This window comes from Microtus oregoni, unplaced genomic scaffold (genome assembly GCF_018167655.1).
Source record: "Microtus oregoni isolate MIOR12 unplaced genomic scaffold, Mior012 000001F_ref0000356, whole genome shotgun sequence".
Taxonomy (NCBI): Eukaryota; Metazoa; Chordata; class Mammalia; order Rodentia; family Cricetidae; genus Microtus; species Microtus oregoni.
In genome coordinates, this window is record NW_024543060.1 from 38627893 (window position 1) to 38647559 (window position 19667).

The following is a 19667-nucleotide window of genomic DNA, read 5'->3' on the forward strand; positions in this document are numbered from 1 at the left end:
TATACTTTTATGAGGTATTAGAATCAACTCTTTATCTCGTTAAAAAAAAATGCTTCATTTAGCAGTATTTTTTTCTGTTATATCCAAATAGTCTTTGGGAATTTTTCTTTTAAATTTAAATTTTTAATTGGCCAAGTCTTGATACATTATACCCAGGGCCAAGAACTGTCTCTGGGTCTGAGACTCAACTGTCATTCACTTTGAAGAGAGCAACGTTCTTTCTTCAGATTGTCTTCAATGTTATTGAAATGGGATCCCGAGCAAATAAATAGCTGTTATCTTAAAAACAGTATTCAGCAAATTTGTTTCAAACAGAAACATCTCTGACTTGCGTCCTTCAAGCTGTGAGCACAATGTTTGGGAAAAATGATTATTTCACAATCTAGAGCAGTTTTCCATCAGCTTGTGGCTCTTTAACAACCTTCGACTCTTCTGGTATATTGGTAGCTTACCTGCGATGATGCTGGAGGTCTTCATCAAGTGTGACAGATTCAGGTCTCAGAGTGTGTTGGTTTTTACAGAGGTTAATTGAGAATTTACAACATGATTATTTGAAATAGTCTTAGTAGAGTGTAACATTTCAAATAAACTGTTGCCACTTATTTGTAAGAGAAAGAGATTTAAATAATTGACTAGGGGGCAAGGCACCCATGGTATTTTGTGTACAAAGGATTTGAACACATTCATAGGGGAAAACAGAAGATAATAGAAAGAGATTTTAAAACCACAAACTCTTCACCAGTCACTTCTTACACAGAATATCAACATTACGTTTTATTTTACCCTATTCCATCAAGTGCTGAGCAACCTCTATCTGGCCAAATATTCTTGCATTGTACTTGGGCTTTGGTTGGATACTGTGAGAACTCTAAGAAGAGGTCACTGTATTGAGTTAAATAGGCTGAATGATTCGTTTGGAATCTCTCTTCATAGTTTATTAGTTATATCGCCAATTGACAGAGAACATATTTTAGTGGTGCTACCTCGGAAAGAGGTTTAGATTACTTTTGATAAGAAAATTGGGAATGTGTAGAGCAGGACATTCATCATATAGAATAACAGACCCCATAACTTATATACCTAGAAATCATGATTATATGAAAATGAAAAGCAATGCACAAAAGACTTTTTTTTTCTTTTTTTAAAAAAAGAATGTCTGTTGGACAATACAAACTTCATTTGAAAAATCTTCTGTTATGGTTTTTTTTTTTTCTCACTACGATGTATTTAATCATATGTGACTCTGGAGTTTGCATCTGCGCACGTGCACATGTGTTAAGTCACTACATTGCAACAGTAAATGTCGCCGAAGAATGAGGAACTAATGAGGAGTAGGGGCAAATTCTGGAATGAATTATTCATGGAAAAGGACATCTGCAGAGCCTCGCGTCTAATAAAAACAGGGGGCAAATAAGTCAACGTTTCCTTTTCACGCAAATATTGAAGTTTTTGTGTGAGACAGCTGTCATTACATTACCTGCCTCGAAATGACTACTACAGAGTGAAGAATAAAAGTCGCATTTTACTTCTTATGGTCATAAAGTTAAGCGATCTAATTTAATGTGCTCATTTAAATAAAAGACATTTTAATAGTCCTATAACCCAGGAGTCTGCTCATTAATGGAGAGCTCTGCAGAAATGGGGTACCGTTCTGTTTATCTCTGCTGTCAGGGTGCTCAGAGCTCTGTGGAAACAATTCCAAATGACCACAGTTGTGCGTGTTGAGTGTACAGCAAGCTCACTGGACCCCTCAAAGCCTACGGTGCCTTCCACTTTCTCCTCTGTTATTTCTCAATGGAGCTTAGCATTTTCCTAGTTGTTTGAGAAGAAGAATCATCTAATTTTTTTCCTCTAATATTGCTAAAAAGATAATTTAAGTCTCCTTCAATTGCAAAAGCATGGGCGTACCATCTGTATAAGTGAACACACAAGAAGACATGAAGTCATTTGCTATAAATAAAAACCAGTTTATGTTTTTAAACCTGAGATTAGCCACATTTTAACTGTAAGAAATTGAAAGTTAGGCTTTTACTGTATTTAAATAGCACAGCAAAAGTGATCCAAAGGCATAAGAGAATTTCTCTAAATCTAAGTGTAGACATTTTAAAGTACACAGACCCTGACTTGCTGGCTTTGGAGCATTGAAAAGAAACTCAGCTTCTTCTCAGATGCCCAGATGCTGTCATGTTTAGACTTCCCTTATAGTGGCCAACAGCTTGTGAAAGTTCCTCCACCTTTTTGCAAGGGCACCAATATGCTCTGAAAGTCTGAACTAGTCAAGGCAGAATTGTCCATAGGAAGGGACAATTAGACACAGGAATGAACTAGAATGAATTTTCTATAATTCTATTTATTTGTTTGTTTGTTTATGAGTGTGTGTGAGTGTGTGTGTGTGTGTGAGAGAGAGAGTGTGTGTGTGTGTGAGAGAGAGAGTGTGTGTGTGTGTGAGAGAGAGAGTGTGTGTGTGTGTGCATGCACACACGCATGTGTCATGGCACTGACTAGAGGTTAGAGGATGACTTTCTGGAGTCAGTTTTCTCTTTTCACCTTCACATGTGATCCAGGAATCAGACTCAGGTCAGTACTTATTTATTTATTTTTTTAGCCCGCTTGAGCCATTATTGTGACTTTTACAAATGGGAATTTCATCAACTTCCTTCATCAGAAGGTTATTGAATGACTGTAAAGTAGAAGACACAGGTTTTGTTTTGTTGTTGTTGTTTTGTTTGGACGAAGCAATGAAAACCATTTGGATCAGCACCGTATGTTCTCTCGGGCCAGGACAGTCAAAGATGTGATCCTGAAGCCTTTTGTGTTGGCTGTAGATGAGGGGATGATGAATGAACCATTTGAGAGGTTCAGAGACGACCGCCAAATGAGCTCAGAGAGTACAAGCTCAAGTCACACAGGGTTGTTAGGACAGAGTGACAGGAATAAGTAGCGTGAGAAGTATGGCAGGTATTTTTGTCCCAACAATGAAAAAGAGTAGAATTAATAACATAGAATTGAAGACAATATGATACCTTCTCCTCACAAAGGAAGGCATGAATCGGGGTGATGAAGGAAGGCAAACAGACTAAGGTGACAACTAGGGAACACTGAGCCCTGAAGCTACTGGAATCCTGTGCAATGCTCAAAGACAAAGTTAGGACCCCTTTTCCCCCTCTAAAGGAATTGGTAAACCACGAGAATTTTAAAGTCGGAAATGTGATCCAAATGTTATTTTGGGAAGATGTATCTGGCAGTAGTGTGCTCGCTGGATTGGGTGGAGAGAGAACAAGTTGATAGACCATATTAAAGTGTGTTGAAAATAGACCATATGCGCAATTGTAAGAGTTTCAACTTACTTTGGACATAACACAGTTGTGAACTTTGAATAAATAAGATTATCTTGTAGTAGCATTATTAGAATCTCAGGTCCCCTACAGGATCCTCAGAACTCGATTTCTTCACCTCTTTCATTATCCTATGAATTCGAAGGCTGCAAATTACCCACCCTTTGAACTAGAGCAACGGAAAGGACTCTGGGATAAGAAAATGAGAAGAGTGGAAAAATAAGGAACTGGAAATACAGTCTAACGACAAGAAACCGAATCCAAAGACTTTAGAGTGAAAGTCACCCTGGAGACTTGTGAGATGGAAGTGCTCATCCAAATGGTCTCTGCCCCTGCTGCTAATTCTGCGGACAGAGGTGTGCCAAAGCCAGGGTGCAGAGGCTCCGAAGATGATGAGATGCCGCTGTGGGCTACTGCCATGTCTCTCCTCTCAGTCATGCCTTCATCACTGACTTCTTATAAAACTATTTATGCCACAATAATTGGCAAAAATGGGCAGCCCATTTAATGAAGGTTTGGCTTGAAAATTGTTTCACTTAATCATGGTATAAAAGTGGTACTTATTTAGTAGAAATTGTAATTTGAGTTTTAATCTTCTCTTTGGCGGGTGATGTACCATATGATAGTCTTTGCTGCTGCTGGGCAGTGGCATCCAGCCATATCTTGGCATCAACCTTGGGATCAGAAGGGAACTAACTGGTCCTTTACAGTGTGCAGTGCTGCTAAGCTTAAGTAATGTGCAATCAACACATTGTCCACCCATTGCATCTTCAATTTAGGGTGGGTTTGTGAGACTTAACTCTACTGTAAGTTGAGGGCCATTACTACATTGCTTCTCCTCATAGCTATGCCCACAGAAACCACAGAAACATAGACACGTCTTTTTGCTTTTTGAAAAGACAAAACTAGAAAATAATGACCTTGTGGTGTCTGCGTAGTCATGCCAGGATCAGACATGCCAAATCTTCCAAACTGGAGCTTAGAATTTTTGGTGTACAGATGGACCTGCACTGTTTGCTATGGCCCCTGTACCTTAAGCTACACACATTAATGTTTTATGTGTACTAAGTACTTTTGAATTCATTTGTTCATTCCTGCTTTGCTGTATACTTCAAGTCACCCAAGAGAAAGGTGATTCCCTCTTCCTGAATTTCTCACAAAGATTTTACATAGCCTGACCTGTGATCTATGGACAGGAAAAGCTGTCTGCATGGTTTCTTTCTTCCTAATTGAGGTGGATAACATGTCTGCCTTTAAGTTCAGACAATAAAAGTCTTCCTGCACCTTAGGTGCCTCCATCACTGTTTACTGTTCCTCCTTCAGCAATAGTGAGCAACTACTGTGAGCACCTCTGTTATCACCAGCTACCATTGGTTGAATGTCTGCTGCATACCTGCTAGTCTCCTGAGAACTTTTCACAGTCTTATGGGATCTACCACCATCCTTTTAGCTAGAAGCTCTCTTGTTCCCTCCCCCAGATAAAGAAATGGGATCAGAGAAATTAAAAAAATACCTACTCATTTAAGGAATTAAAATGTGATGTCAATTCAAACTTGCAATGCCAACTTTTAATCATTGACTAATGTTGGTCTCTCCTAGAATAACAAAGGCTCGCAGGGTCTTTGTAAGTAAAAATTGGCCGTCCTTCAGGGTATCAGTGATGAGAAATAAAGCTTTTTCACTGTTTCCCTTGGTGATTGTTTTGATACTATGTTTATGAGTGACAGACTCTGCTTATAGACTGTTCAGGACCCCAAAACCATAGCCAATGATTGGATTTTTAGCAAAATGCCATCTGAGAATCCCTAGGTTGAATTAGGGTCCTGAGACAGAGACAAATCTATGACCACTCTTTCCAAGTCTTTCAGAATTAATAGCTCTGATGTCAAACAAACAAACAAACAAACAAAGAAACCTCAAGCAAAACTGCCATAAAATATCAAACTATTTGGGAATTTCCAAGTCCAACAAGTAGTAAAATAATTATTTGAGACTTCACCTAGCAATGTAGTTGATGGGGAAAATAGGCACATCATGACTATTTCGTAGTGTGCTATGCCATGGCTAAATGGCTGTACGGTCAAAACTGCTCATAGCGCACTCTCGAAGGACTGAAAGACAACAGCCGAGTGAAGACTGTGGAGCTGATGCCATCCCATAAGCTGGGTGTGGAGCGCAGCAAAGAAATCTGTTGTTATAATGTCATGTCTGTATATATTCACACTTACGCTTGGACATGCATCTATTATAGTAACTCGGTAAAATAACCAGAGGGGGTGGAAGTCCTGCCTAGACTTGGGTTTTCAGACATGCTCCCTTTCTTCTCAACACCCATCACGTGAGAAACGGCAGCTCGAGCACAGACTTGGCAGGCAGGGCCGGTTTGTGTTTCCTTAAACACTCTTCCTTTCTCTGCAGTAGTACCTATTTTGAGAGAACTAAGTAGCTTGCTGTCCAGACTTCCGAAGGGCATTGAAGTCTTGTTTGGAGCACATAATTTATGCTGTGCTGAAAAATAACTGTGACTGTAACGGTGCCCAGAGAACCTACACTCGCTGCAGACCAGGGTCCCATTAATATGCGGTATTTCATAGACAACCTTTTCTAAGTAGGTTTGAGAGGATAATGCCTTGTTTGAATAATAATATGGCACATTTTACTATTCAAAGCACTTTACTGTAAATCACTCATTTCATTTCATTATTTTTTTTTAATAAAGAGAAGGATAAGACCGAAATTATTACCTATGGGGTCTCGGAAGCCCAGAAAAGTCACAGAAGTCACAGGGCAGGCTCTTAGCAGAACAGAGATTACCAACTGTGATTCTTAGTTCCCAGCTCTGTTGAGCCTTTTAAAAAGAATGTGTGGGCGCCAGTGTCCCAGGCAGAATACCAAATTTCCAAGCACAGCCTCTGCCTCTTCTATTCCAATAGCTTTGCTTCTAAGCATCATTTTATACTTGTGGCCATATTAGGGAACTACAAACAAAAGCTTATACGTCAACCTATGCTCTTAGTAAGTAATTTTAAGAACCCAACCAGAAAAGCACATGAACTGCTTTTTTTTTTTTAAAAAAAAAAAAAATCTTGTTTGCTTACTTGCTTATGTATTCATAGACAGGATCTTACCATGTAGCCTAGGTTGGAGTGGAACTTATTATATGTACAAGCTGGCCTTGATCTTACAATTCTGCTGTCTCAGTCTCCTAATGGCTGGACATACACATGAGCATATTGGTTAGTATATTGGTTTTGAGACCGTCAGTAATCTGATTTTAAAATTTCTTTGAATATCTGCATGCTAGCATCATATTATGTAATGATGCTATGTGTGTATGCATATGTGTACGTGCTAGAGGCTCAACACAATCTTCTACTTTGATGTCCCCTGCTGTGATAGATGCCGAGACCAACATAACTTGGGGAAGAAAAGGCTTTGTTTCAGTTTACAGGTCACTGTTCATCATCAAAGGAAGCTGAGGGAGAAGCCCGATGCAGGTGAACTTGGAGGCAGGACCTGAAGCCGAGACCATGCAGGAAAGCAGCTTACTGACTTGTTCCCAGGCTAATGTCCAGTTACCTTTCTTCTACAGCCCAGGTTCACCTGCTTGAAGACAGGACTGCCCACTGTGAGCTGGACACGTCTGCATCAATGAGCAATCCCGAGGATGCCCCAACAGAGCAATCCCGAGGATGCCCCAACAGACATTCTCATAGGCCAATCTGATAGATGCAATTCCTCTGCTGAGATTCTGTCTTTCTAGGTGTGTCAAGTTGATCACCAAGATCAGTCATCACACAGGGAATTGCTATTTTCTTATTCTTAAAAAAAACCCTACAAATACTTCTGCTCTGCTCACAATTCTTTTGTTCTCCATAGCCCCATATTAATATCGTATTCAGCAATCATTATATTTTATCTTGCTCATATAATTGCAAACAAAAATGTATATACTGGACATATACTCCCACACCTCTGCTTCGGCATGGTAGAGGCATACCTTTGGCCACTGCTTGTAAATGTGAGATTGTATCATAAGACTTTTCTGAAATTTAGTTAACAGTGCTTATGAAAATGCTTTTGTCATATCGCATGGCTTAGTTATAGTTTCTAGTCTCTAGTAGCTGATTGCTGTTCCATCCTAAGGAAAAGCCTTATGCATCTAACCATTTGCTTATCAACAATCATTTATTGTTGAAAGAATTTTACATGAAATATATTCAAATAATGCTGCATGAAATATCCTCACATAACTTTGATTTTATTTCGGTTGGAGAAAGACTATTTTCATTTTAGTGGATTTGACACATTGCTCTCTAAAAGACGTAACAATGCTTTACTTTTTTTTTTGCCAACGTTATATTTGAGTCCCTACTTTATTTTATTGAAGCTATATTGTTTCTTTTTATCAGGTTAATACAAGTGTACTAATTTCTATTTCCTTTCCAGTTTCAAGGCAATCTGATAAGGCAATCATTATTTTACCTGTAATTTTTCAGTTCCTACTGCTGACCAAATTATGATTCTTTGGACACGATTGCTAGCTATTTGTACTTTTTTGTTAGGAGACTAGATGCCATTGTAGCCTCAGCTTCCGGTCTACTAGGTTTACAGCTCTTCACCACCAAGTTAGGTTTAGCCATTTGGATTTGCTCTTCTGTGAACTTGCATAACTACCCCATGCCTCTCTGTGGTTCTCCACACCCCGTTTTCCTTCTTTCCCTCTCCTCCTCTCTGCCTGTCATTATTTATTAACTCTTTGTCTGGTAATTCATTGACCAACATTTTTTCCTATTCTGAATTAATGTTTTGGCTCTATATGTTTGTTGTCTTTGCAACTTAATTTTTCTAAAGTACCGTGTGCCTTTCTTTTGTATCAAAACAGTTTTGGAGCCTGGCAGTGGTGGCGCACGCCTTTAATCCCAGCGCTCAGGAGGCAGAGGCAGGCTGATCTCTGTGGGTTCGAGGCCAGCCTGGTCTACAAGAGCTAGTTCCAGGACAGGAACCAAAAAGCTATGGAGAAACCCTGTCTCGAAAATAAAAAACAAACAAACAAAAAACAGTTTCGGCTAAAATTTCAAACAAGGTCTCCAAGATCTTTTGAAAATATATTTTATTGACTTTCAGTAACTTCTAATTAATTTAGATTTAGTATTGTAGTATTGTAATACATGAGTCACTGTGAGTGATTAAATAATCCACCCTTTTCCAATGAATGAGATTAGTACCTTGTTTCATAAATCCTGGGATCCTGTCATTTAAACCCATGGTTTTCCCTTAAAAAACAATTTTTGAAACTGAGGGAAAACACAACAATTAATTGTCTAGTGTCACTATTGCCAGACAAATTGCCAGGGAACCTCGAAGGACTGCTTTCAAAATCTATATGCTATTTTAAATTAAAGGGATTTGTGTTGATTATTTAAATTCTGAGAGAAAGGAAGATGTTACAGGACAAGAATGAGACGTGTGGAGTTCACACAACAAATAGGTCAAAGAAATGTGAGTCTGAGAGCTAAGTTACCAAGCACGTATGTTTCCAAATGTCTGCAAAACAAAAGCATATAAGCATGCTGCCTAGTATGCACACTGATGGTATTTGTTCTGTGTAAATGCATCCACAGCCTCTTCCCCAAGGTACCTATACCATCCTAGACTTATGATTGTTTTAACTCTAGTATGTAATAGGTAGGTGTCAGCTCTGAAATTTATTCCATGGTAATATTAGACTTACAAATACAAAAGAATCAAAATACATCTTTGTCAGCAAGAATTTGACAAAGTCTTGTCATATCCCTGTGTTTGGAAGAAAGCCAGGTTGTGTGCACAGATAATTGGAGGTCAAAGCCCACATCCTAAGCTACTGGTTAATTGAGTGAAATTCTGGATTTTTGTACCACTGGATTCTTTATTTGGCCATAAGTTTAGTATTTTGTCAGAGTCCTGAATGATAACAATGAGAAGAAAGTTCCTGCAGTTCTAGGTAGCTCAAGCACTGGGGCCAATTTCATGACAGGTAGAAGGCACAAGGCTCATAACTACCTCAATAGATTATGACCAGGTAGTGATATTTGCCTAGAATTTTAGGAACTCTCATTCTTCATATTCTCTCAAAGAAAATAAACCATGCAAACACTGAATTTGAACAAGAGCAATATTACAAAGTAATTTATGCTTTTGTGTTGCATTTTTCAGTCACAATGAGTTGTATATCCTGACCAGAAGTCCTTAGGTAGATATGGATATGGTACCAGAGACTGTATGCTTAGACAGAGTTTTTTTCCAAATCACTTTATAAAAGTTCACTTCAGTGCTATCTGTATCTCAGGCATTCCTGGAACGCTCCAGGAGGAAAAAAGGAATAAGATGTCGTACCTGACATCAAGAAACTTAGAGTTAATGGGGAAGGCAGACTCAGAACACAAATCATGTTGAGACGTTCAGCAGGGTGGGGTGCTGGGTATGAGTTCCTAGGTACCATGCGCAAAGCTCTGGATCCAAAACTGAGTGTTATGGTGTGCTTCTGTAACCGAGGACTCAGGAGATCAAGACAGGAGAATCAGAATTTCAAGGTCATCTTAAACTACATAGAGCCCAAGGGCAGTCAGATATAGGAGAACCTATCCCCAAACAAATAAAAAATAAAATCAGTTAAAGAAGCCTACGGAGTTTCTCATTTTTCCTTTACAGCGTCTTGTTCTGCATGGTGTTCCTCGAAGCCTTTGAATTTATACTGTTAAGAGTCCATGCGGCTCTGGGTCTAATAGTGGCCAAGCTGCAAGATTTCCCCAACTGGCATTTCAAGGACAGCAGGGCTGTTTAAGCGAAATCTGATTACTTATGAAACGATCCCAAACTATGTGTTTGGTTTGTTCGATGGCAATTAAGGCAGATCTATACTAGAGAAAGCCAGGCTGGTTCAGACACTGTGTTTTTCTAACAAGAGTGGATCAAAACAAACAAGTGAGTGATGGCAACATGTTTTCTTTCCTGTAGAACCAGTAGTTACCCCGCCTGTCCATCTGGTTTAATCTCCTTTAGAAGGATGCTCAGTCCATCACATTTGGCCTTGGAGATAAGTTCCCTGATACTAGTAAGCTTTCTCTTGCACTCACTTTTTTTTTTTTTTTTTTTAGTGTGTATTAGGTCTTTTAGATGATCCCAAATTGTTTTCCCCATTTTTTAAAAAAAAAAAAAACACCAACCCCCCAAAAATTCAGGGGTAAAGGGATACTAAAAAAAGTTAAACTCTTTCATAGTTTTCCTTCCCCTAGAATCTCACAATGCATATTATTCTACTAGAGGGATATCATGCTGTTTAAGAAACCATGGTCTGTAATTATAAGAACAAAGAACTTTTCATATAAAACACCATCCAACATTACTGGATACTTGGAAAATATCACTTTAGACAATACAATGTATGCATCTTGAAAGATATTCATAACATGAATGCAAGAAGTTTGCTTGTGGTATTAAGTGCTACTGTTGTTATTATTGACACAGAGTCTCACTACACAGCTCTGGCTGGTCTGGAAGGCCCCAGGTAAACCAGCCTGGCCTTGAATTCTCAGAGATCCAGCTGCCTTTGTCTCCTGCCTTTATTATTTTTTTTTTTAAGATTTAATTTTGTTTTATGAGGATAATTGTTCCAGTGTGCATGTATGATGTATTTATGTAAGGACTTTCAGAAGCCAGAAGAAGGCATTAGATCTCTTGGAGCTGGAGTGACAGGTGGTTGTAGATTACCTGAACTGGCTGCTGTGATCTGAAGCTCATTCATCTGAAAAGCAAGAGGTGCTCTTAGCTGCTGAGCCATCATCTCTCCAGCCCCTGGCTTTCTTTCTCTTACAAGCACGGTATCACTGCATGTGTGTCTTACCAAAGGAAAAAGTACATAGTGGAGAAAAGGACCTCAAAATAGGGAATTTCCGAGAAGAAGAAGAGCATGTGTGTGTGTGTGTGTGTGTGTGTGTGTTTCTCAAGTGTACGTACACACGTGTTGGGAGAAATTGGATGGGATGGGTGAATACACTGCAGTTTTTTTCTTCTCAGCATTTAGATTCATTAGGCAAATAAATGTCATTGTTCATAGGATTTAATATGTAGTTTATAGTATATACATATAGATCTCATATGTTATTTTTATACTTTCCAGATTCATGCCACGTGTACAGCGCGATGTCATTTTAAAGTGGTCAGTGTCAGTCAGGAGGACTGCCTTGCAGTAGGTAACATTTGTGCTCTCAGTTTTATTGTTAAATGGGAGCAGAGAGGTTGGGAACTTGCCCAAGGCCTCAGAAGAAAGAAGAGAGGGGACCAGGGACCAGCTTTCTAGTCTCCATTTGTAAAAGCGCCCATTAGACCCTGCTTTGTGTCATGAAAACCTAAAATACTTGTTATGGTCCCTTAGCCTTAATGGCTTTTTCTACAAGCCTGATTCAACTGCCCGTTTCTTCTACATCCTTCCCCAAGGACTGCCTCCCTGGGATTCCTGCGGCAGCAGCCATGCTCTCCTGGCTCAGTGTGGAGTTCCTGCATTGCCTGCCTTTGCCTCTCACTGAGCACAGCATTCTTCTCTACCTGCAACCTGCTTCGCTGACCTCCAGCTCAGGGAACTTTTTCATTTACATGCACAGTCAAATTAAATTTGCTTGGCCTTTGAAAACTTACATCTGTTGAGTGTATAATTTGTATTGCCATTTGTTCCACAGATGTGTAACAAGACAAATACCTGTCCAGGCTTACCCAGGATTCAGAAATGCTTACGTTAATCATGCTTCTGGAAAGAGGTTAAGGGCTATACAATAAATCAGTCTCTGAATGGTTTCACTTGGAAGGGCCTGGGAGAACAGGGTTATTTTTATCCTAGGATGCTTTTAATTTGAATCAAAAATGCTTTACCACATGTTCTGCCACAAGTTCAAAAGGATTGGTAACAAACATTTAATCTTTTTCTTCTCGGATTGGCGCTAAGCCCTCATCAAAAAGCGAGCGCAGTCAGGCAGCTTATCTCCCTGAGCTGCTTCCCTTAATGTGTTCCTAATTATAGTCGTATATAGTGCTCACTGTGGCCGATTGAACAATATGGCAGTGATTTCTTTACAGGCCTCCCTCCTCTTTGAACTGTGAGTACAGAGGGCTAGAACAGAACCAGATCAATGGGATTTCAGTGCTGGCAAATCGAGCCAGATGCGATCTTTAGAGAATACATTTCCAGCTGTTTCCCAGGAAAGGACTTTAACAGATGCTGGGGACCTTATCATTCTTGCCACCATTGCCACCCTCATCACCTCGCAAGTCTCTGCAAGCCGTGCATCTATTCTCGCTTCTTCCTAAACCATTAATCGCCATGGAGTCTCTCCGATGCTTGAGATGGCTGCCGGGTAACATCGATAAGCCCATGACGGATGATGTGGGAAAGGAAACCTAGGTATTGTATATAAACTCTCTATGTTTACCAGTGCTCCATGATGTCTGCCTGAAGGCAATAGCCCAAATTAATTGTCAAGGTAGCAAATGCTCACAATTCCATGTGTTTGTAAGGGGGTAGAAAGCATAATTCTCATTTTGGGGGAAAAATGGTGCTTACGGCTTTGTGTCTATATCTTTTTACCTTCCACCTCACCATCACCAGGTCATGCAATATCCAAGATCTTGCCTTCCAGAAAGACTGGTGCTTTCTGCGGAAGAAAGTAAGCTTACTAAATCCCAAAGATATTGCTGCAGCCTTGAAGAGACTCTCTGTCTAGTATCTCTATATATTTTATATATAATATATAAGACGTTATATTCTTAAATTAACCAAAGTAATAATAAAAGTAATATACATATACAATGGTATGCTTGTATATGTCTATGCAATGATATCATTGTATATGTATATTACTTTTATAATTACTTTGGTTAATTTTGGAATCATTTGGATGATGGCATTGATGAATGGTGGAGGGAGTCACAGGGTTTTCCCTTTCAGTGTTAGCACTCTGTGCAATGATTGACATCTCCTCTAAAAGTCACATTTATTAGACTCAGTCTCCTCTAGTTTGCTCTGGTGTCCTAAGTACTGTCCTAGCCTCCCTTACAGAACTTTCTTTGGGTGTCTCCTGCCCACAAGATGAAGGTATTATAAATCCACATATAAGGAACTTGAGGAGAGCCAGAATTAATCAACTTAAGTTCAGTGTAATCTGTTGTCAATTAAATCAGGTTGGTCAGATAAAACACAAGAAGAGTACGTTCGAGTGGAAGGTCAAAGTCAAAAATATGCAAGTGTTTGGTGATTGCAGAATGACTGATTGAGGAACAAAGCTGCTTTACTAAAATCAATGGCAAAGCAAAAAGAAAACTGGAGGAGCTAGAGGAGGAGCTGGAGGAGGAGCTGGAGGAGGAGCTGGAGGAGGAGCTGGAGGAGGAGCTGGAGGAGGAGCTGGAGGAGGAGCTGGAGGAGGAGCTGTTCGGGGGACACAGCACAAGGCTTTGCTTACTTCTTGCTCAAAACACTTTCTTATTTTTTTTAAAGTTAATTTTCTCTTCTTGGTTTGTAAATTTCCCTGGATGCCTTTTTTTGTTTGTCTGTTTTTTGTTTGTTTGTTTGTTTTTTTGAGACAGGGTTTCTCTGTGGTTTTGGAGCCTGTCCTGGAACTAGCTCTTGTAGACCAGGCTGGTCTCGAACTCACAGAGATCCGCCTGCCTCTGCCTCCCAAGTGCTGGCCCTTGATGCCTTTTGATCCTTATTTAATCCTTAATATTTCTAACTTGAAAACAAACGCCAGGTAAATAAATATTTGGTCATAAACTTTGCATAATAGATACTTAATACATGTTTCAAATATTATAATTCTGGTTTTGACTGTCCTTACCTGAAAAGCTCTTAGCCTCTGGTTCTTTTTTCATTTAGTGTTGTGTTCTTCTGAGACGAGGTCTCTCACTATGTAGCTCTAGCTGCCCTTGAACTTTCTATGCAAGTAAGTAGATCTGGCCTGCCTTGAACCCACAGATATCTGCCTGCTTCTGCCTCCTGAGTGCTGGGATTAAAGGTGTGTCCACAAGCTGGAATCAGTCCTTGTAGTAGGTCTTAAAAGTAACAAAACAGAACTAAGCTCCCCTTTGGTGATTGAAAGGTATTGTTCATCCTTCTTGAATAATGAACTTTCAGAATATTTTTTCAGAGCAGACTTTGTACACATGAGTTGTAAATCATGGGTGTTTGATTTAGTTAGCTAAAGTCAAAGTTTTAGGGACTGCACAACTTTATATGAGGACATGTAAATAAAATAATATAATTAAAATAAAACATGTAGAGGAAAATAATGCATCTCAATCTGGCATGTATTAGTATAAAGACAATAACTGAATCTGACTAAAATCACAAAACATACCTTGAAACTTCTTTTCCTCAGATCACACACAAATAAATCTGTTTGGAGGTGTGATCTCAGTATTTCTCGTTGAGCACCCTTATTGATTAAAGATGTCTCAAGCATGTATTCTTAGCACATGCATATTTATTACTCAATTGTACACATACAACTCTTATGATTTGTTTCGTTTTTAACGTTTTCCCTTTGCTTTAGAGAAAGCTAACTTTCAGGAAGGATTAAGATGGCCTTCCTTCCTGAGCCAGTGGTTTCTCTTGCTCCTATCTTGGGTGGGAACACTCTGCTTTGGAACAGACTGTGGCTCTTAGGAAGTATCTGCAAAGCCTTGCCTCTGATCATTGCCAGCCACAAGTCTTCTCTCTTCTTTAAGACACAAGCGCAGCATTAAAGCAACACAGAAGCTGCCCTTGTCTGTGCAGGAAAGTTCCAGAGCCCTGCCTGTGCATCGGAGGAGGTGAGATCACGTAGAAGTAAGTACAGGTTTTAAAGCCTCTGCAGTGGCTCTTGCTAGCCAACATTTTAGTAAGTATAGTAGAGGTATCTCTGCAGTAGGGGTAAGAAAACCATGAACATCTGAGGACTGTCTGAAACTGCCTTGACCCTACTCAACTTGGTGCTTTGCAAAACTTAGAAGTGAAACTAATATTCACTGTGGGTCTATAATATGACTTGACTGTGCAGGGGGGCATAAGTTGTGAGTCAATATCCATTCAGAGCTGCATGAACAGGGCTAAATGGTTGCTTCTGGGGAAACACAGGGGGTGTGAGCAGGGATAGGCAGGCAGTGCTGTGACTACATTTTAGTTTAGTGGGCAAATACAGAGATGACTGCTGCCTATTCTGTCTCTATTATTGAATATTATCTTTTAACATATAAAGAAAAATAGTAGATATTCTGAAAATACTGTAAGAATTTAGAAGTCTTTGAATTTGATTCACTAGAATGATTTCATAAATCAGTTTACATTTGGGTCTGGGGAAAGGTACATTGCCCTGGAAAGAGTTATTGGAATACAGACCGACTCGCTGTAGCTAGCTGTTAAGAATTAATCTTTTCCCTTTCAGGTTTGACTTTGGAAGCATGGACAGTCTGTATTAAACAAAATGTTTAACTTCCTCTTAGGAGGGCATACCAGTTCTTATAGCTTGTATAAACACTCTATTTCATGCCAACAGAGTTGTCATAGTTCTACAAAATCCTCTGTTATCATTTTGATGGAAAACAAACAAATCCTAATTCAATTCAACAATTCCACATCGGTCCTCTGAGTTATACCCTACATAATGCAGAACATGCACTTTAGAGGAAAACTGGAGCCCGCTAAGATGTGCAGTAAATCATCTGCAGTTTTATGAAAAGGGAAGCCAGGCACGTTAATGGAGTTTGTTTTTATAAACATGAAGTGTTTGGGCATGTTTGATTTTTCAGTTGGGCTGCTCAGCCAAGCTTAGTTAACACCTTGTAAAAAGTGAGTTGCTTCTTATTTCCTTAATGGAAACCAGCAAGAGTTAGAGTTGAGGTCCTGGTATCAGCTGGAGGCCTCCTGCAGCCCTTCTTAAACCACAGGTTGGATCTAGGATGCAAATCCATCTGGGTACCCGAGCGCAGAAAGTGTGTTTCTCCAGGGAATTTAAACTCTCTCCCCATCAATCTTAGACAAGTAAACTATCTAAAAGCAGATCTTTGTTTCGGAATGCCAGGCTGGAAGAAAGGTTCTATTGATAAGCATTTATATTATCATGATTCTTTGCAACCCAAAGCTGGATCATCATTTTCACAATCCATTTGGCCTTCAGAACGTGCCATGTTTCTGCATCTATGTAGATATCACTCTTCTTAGTACTACAATGTTAACTTAAGGATGTGATAAAACAGAAAGGACGCTGGAGCTTTTACTTGTTCTGGAACCTTAACAACCCACAGCTGTATCAGCAGCTGGGCATTGAAGGAGCCTGGTCCTAGCCTCGACCAGCATCCTTTTCAACTAGATCAAAAGGAAATAGGCCAGGCAGAAGGCTTTATCATCAAAGCCTATAGAAATCTGTGGGAACCAATATTTCCATTTAGATTGCTTTAGCCTCATCAGACTGAAGGTTTTCCTAGTGGGAATGAGGTTGTTAAATCAACTAATTTAAAAAGCTTTTTCCTCCTCACCAATTTATCCTCAACGAGTTTCTCGAAGGAGAGGGATATGGTGTCCCAAAATTGCTCCTGCTCCTCAACATGCCCTGCTCAGTTGTCAGTTTATTCTTTTACCAATTATTTTACAGGTTGAGTTAATTACTACTAATGATTGCTTCGAAGGCATAGCCCCCGAAAGTAGCTTAACATGCATTTAATAAACTGCAAATGTCTGTGGTTTCAAATGCAGGTCACACTAAAAACAACTACATGAGGGAGTAAATATTTGTGGGGAGTGGAGAAAGCCCCAAGTGAGTAATCTCTGAGAGAACACGTGCTTTTGACATTGGTATGGCCATGTCAAGAACTCCAAAGCCATGGGAAAATGGTGGTGCCCTCCCCATGCTAGGCTCTGGAAACCAGTGAAGACTTCCCTCCTGGTCCCAGTGCCACTGTTGATAGTTTGTACAGATAGTTTGTACAGAAAATGTTCACTTTAGCTTTTTTCCCCACCACCCCAGGTGTTTACAGCATAAAGACACCCCCTATAGAGACTGTTTCTACCAAAATTAGCTAAAGTTGTCTCCTTAATCCAGCTCTAGGCCACAAAACCTCTTCTCTATCTGGATTGAATAACCCCACCACTCTGATCAACTATCTATAAAAATATGCCGAGCTTCTTAGTGCTGAAGTCTTTCCTAGTCTGGGGAGGGCACCCCATCACTCATCTCCAGATTTTGGTGTGTTTGTGTGTTTGTATATGTTTGTCTTTTCTTCATTCTTTCACTGTCCCAGTCATATCAAGTCCTTGGAGGTAAGCAAGAAAACTGTAAATATTATATGACCCAAAATAATCACACAGATACTATATTAATTGCAATACTGTTTGGCCAATAGCTTAAGCATATTTTTAGCTAGCTCTTACATCTTAAATTAGCCCATTTCTATTATTTTATATTTTACCACAAGGTTCCTGATTTATAGGTAAGGTTTCTGGGCCTCTGTCTTGTTTGGCAGTTACATGGCATCTCTCTAACTCCGCCTTCTTTTTTCTCCTCTCTCTCTGCTTGAAATTCCCACCTTGTTCTATTCTGTGCTATCATAACCCCCCAAAAAACTTCTTTATTAACCAGTGGTAATAAAACATATTCACAGCATACAGAGGGGTATCCCACATTACCTCCCCTTTTCTGTCTAAATAAAAAGGAAGATTTTAACTTTAACATAGCAATATTACACAAAACAGTTATCAAGCAAGAATTATAGTTAATAATAATTAGTCCATTTATATTTGGCAAATTAAGGAAAATACTCTAGCATCTATCCTATCATTGTAACCCAAAATAATCACATAGAAAATATATTAATTGCAATACTGTTTGGCCAATAGCTTGCACATATTTTTAGGTAGCTCTTACATCTTAAGTTAGCCTATATCTATTATTTTATATTTTACCACGAGACTCCTGGTTTATGTTAAGGTTCCAGGGCCTCAGTCTTCTTTGACAGCTACATGGCATCTCTCTGACTCTGCCTTCTTTTTCTCCTCCGTCTCTCTGCTTGAAATTCCTGCCTGGCTCTATTCTGTGCTGTCATAGGCCCAAAGCAGCTTTTTTATTAACCAGTGGTAAAAAACATATTCACAGCATACAGACAGGAATCCCACATCACTAGAATGAATTAAAATGAAAATGGCTTCATTGATTTATATAACTGTTTGCCCCTCCCTGTGGTTAAATTAAACTCGCAGCTGTTTTATGGACTCACTGATGCCATAGAAAATGTTGAGTAATACTCTGTGCTTTTGTTGTTGTTGTTGTTGTAAACCTGCATGGAATCCATGGCCATCTCAGGTATGTGTGTGTACATATACATATAGGTAAATGCATGTATACATATATATATAATTAGTATATGAAATATTCTCATAGAGTGCCTGTATAGATTTATAATCAGCTCATGGGCACTCTAGGATTAGCTGCATTTCCACAGTTCTCATGACAACAGACATTTTCAGCTCTTTTCATTTCATACTGTTAACTAATTTGACATATAACTTTTAGATTTATCTTCTGGAAGCAGTGACTTCAATCGCTGTTTCCCCATTTCAAAGTCTCCTATGATTTTTCCAGGCATATTCAATCAACTTCATAATTCTTACTAGTAGCAAGGACCTTCTTATATGGTCGTTCTACTACTGACTCTGCTTTTGTCCTCCTAGTTTTAAAAAGCTACTTTCATTTTCTGTCTCTCATGAAATCTAAGGATGGTCATTAAAAATAAATTTCATTAAATGTATAAAACAAATTTCATAATACTTGATTTGGGGATGGTATCTTGAAGAGAAAACAAAAAAAGTTAACCAAAGAAAAGAAAAGTCAAAATATCAATATTAAAACTTTTTGCATCAAAGGACTCTATCAACAGCATGAAAGGCAACACAGAAAGTGGGATATATATAATAATGAGTTAATACCAAACAACATAAAGAACTCCTACAAGCAGAAAACAACCAAAACAAAGAAAACTGAAGGAAAAATATTCACGAACTCTCTGGACTCCTCAGCTTTTTTGGAAACATCCAACTATTTTAACATTACTTCATTTAGTAAAAGTAATTATTGATTTAGTACAATAAGTTACAATTACATCACACTAATAGCTAACCGGATTATTTACAAATGCTAGAAACATTTCTTTGAAAATTCTAGAAGAAGTGAAATAATCAGGAAAACCAAAATATTGCCTGATTATGATATAGCACAGTGATAGTAAATGTACAATAAGTAATAATTCTCACTTAGCATTTCTTTGTACAAAACTAAAGAT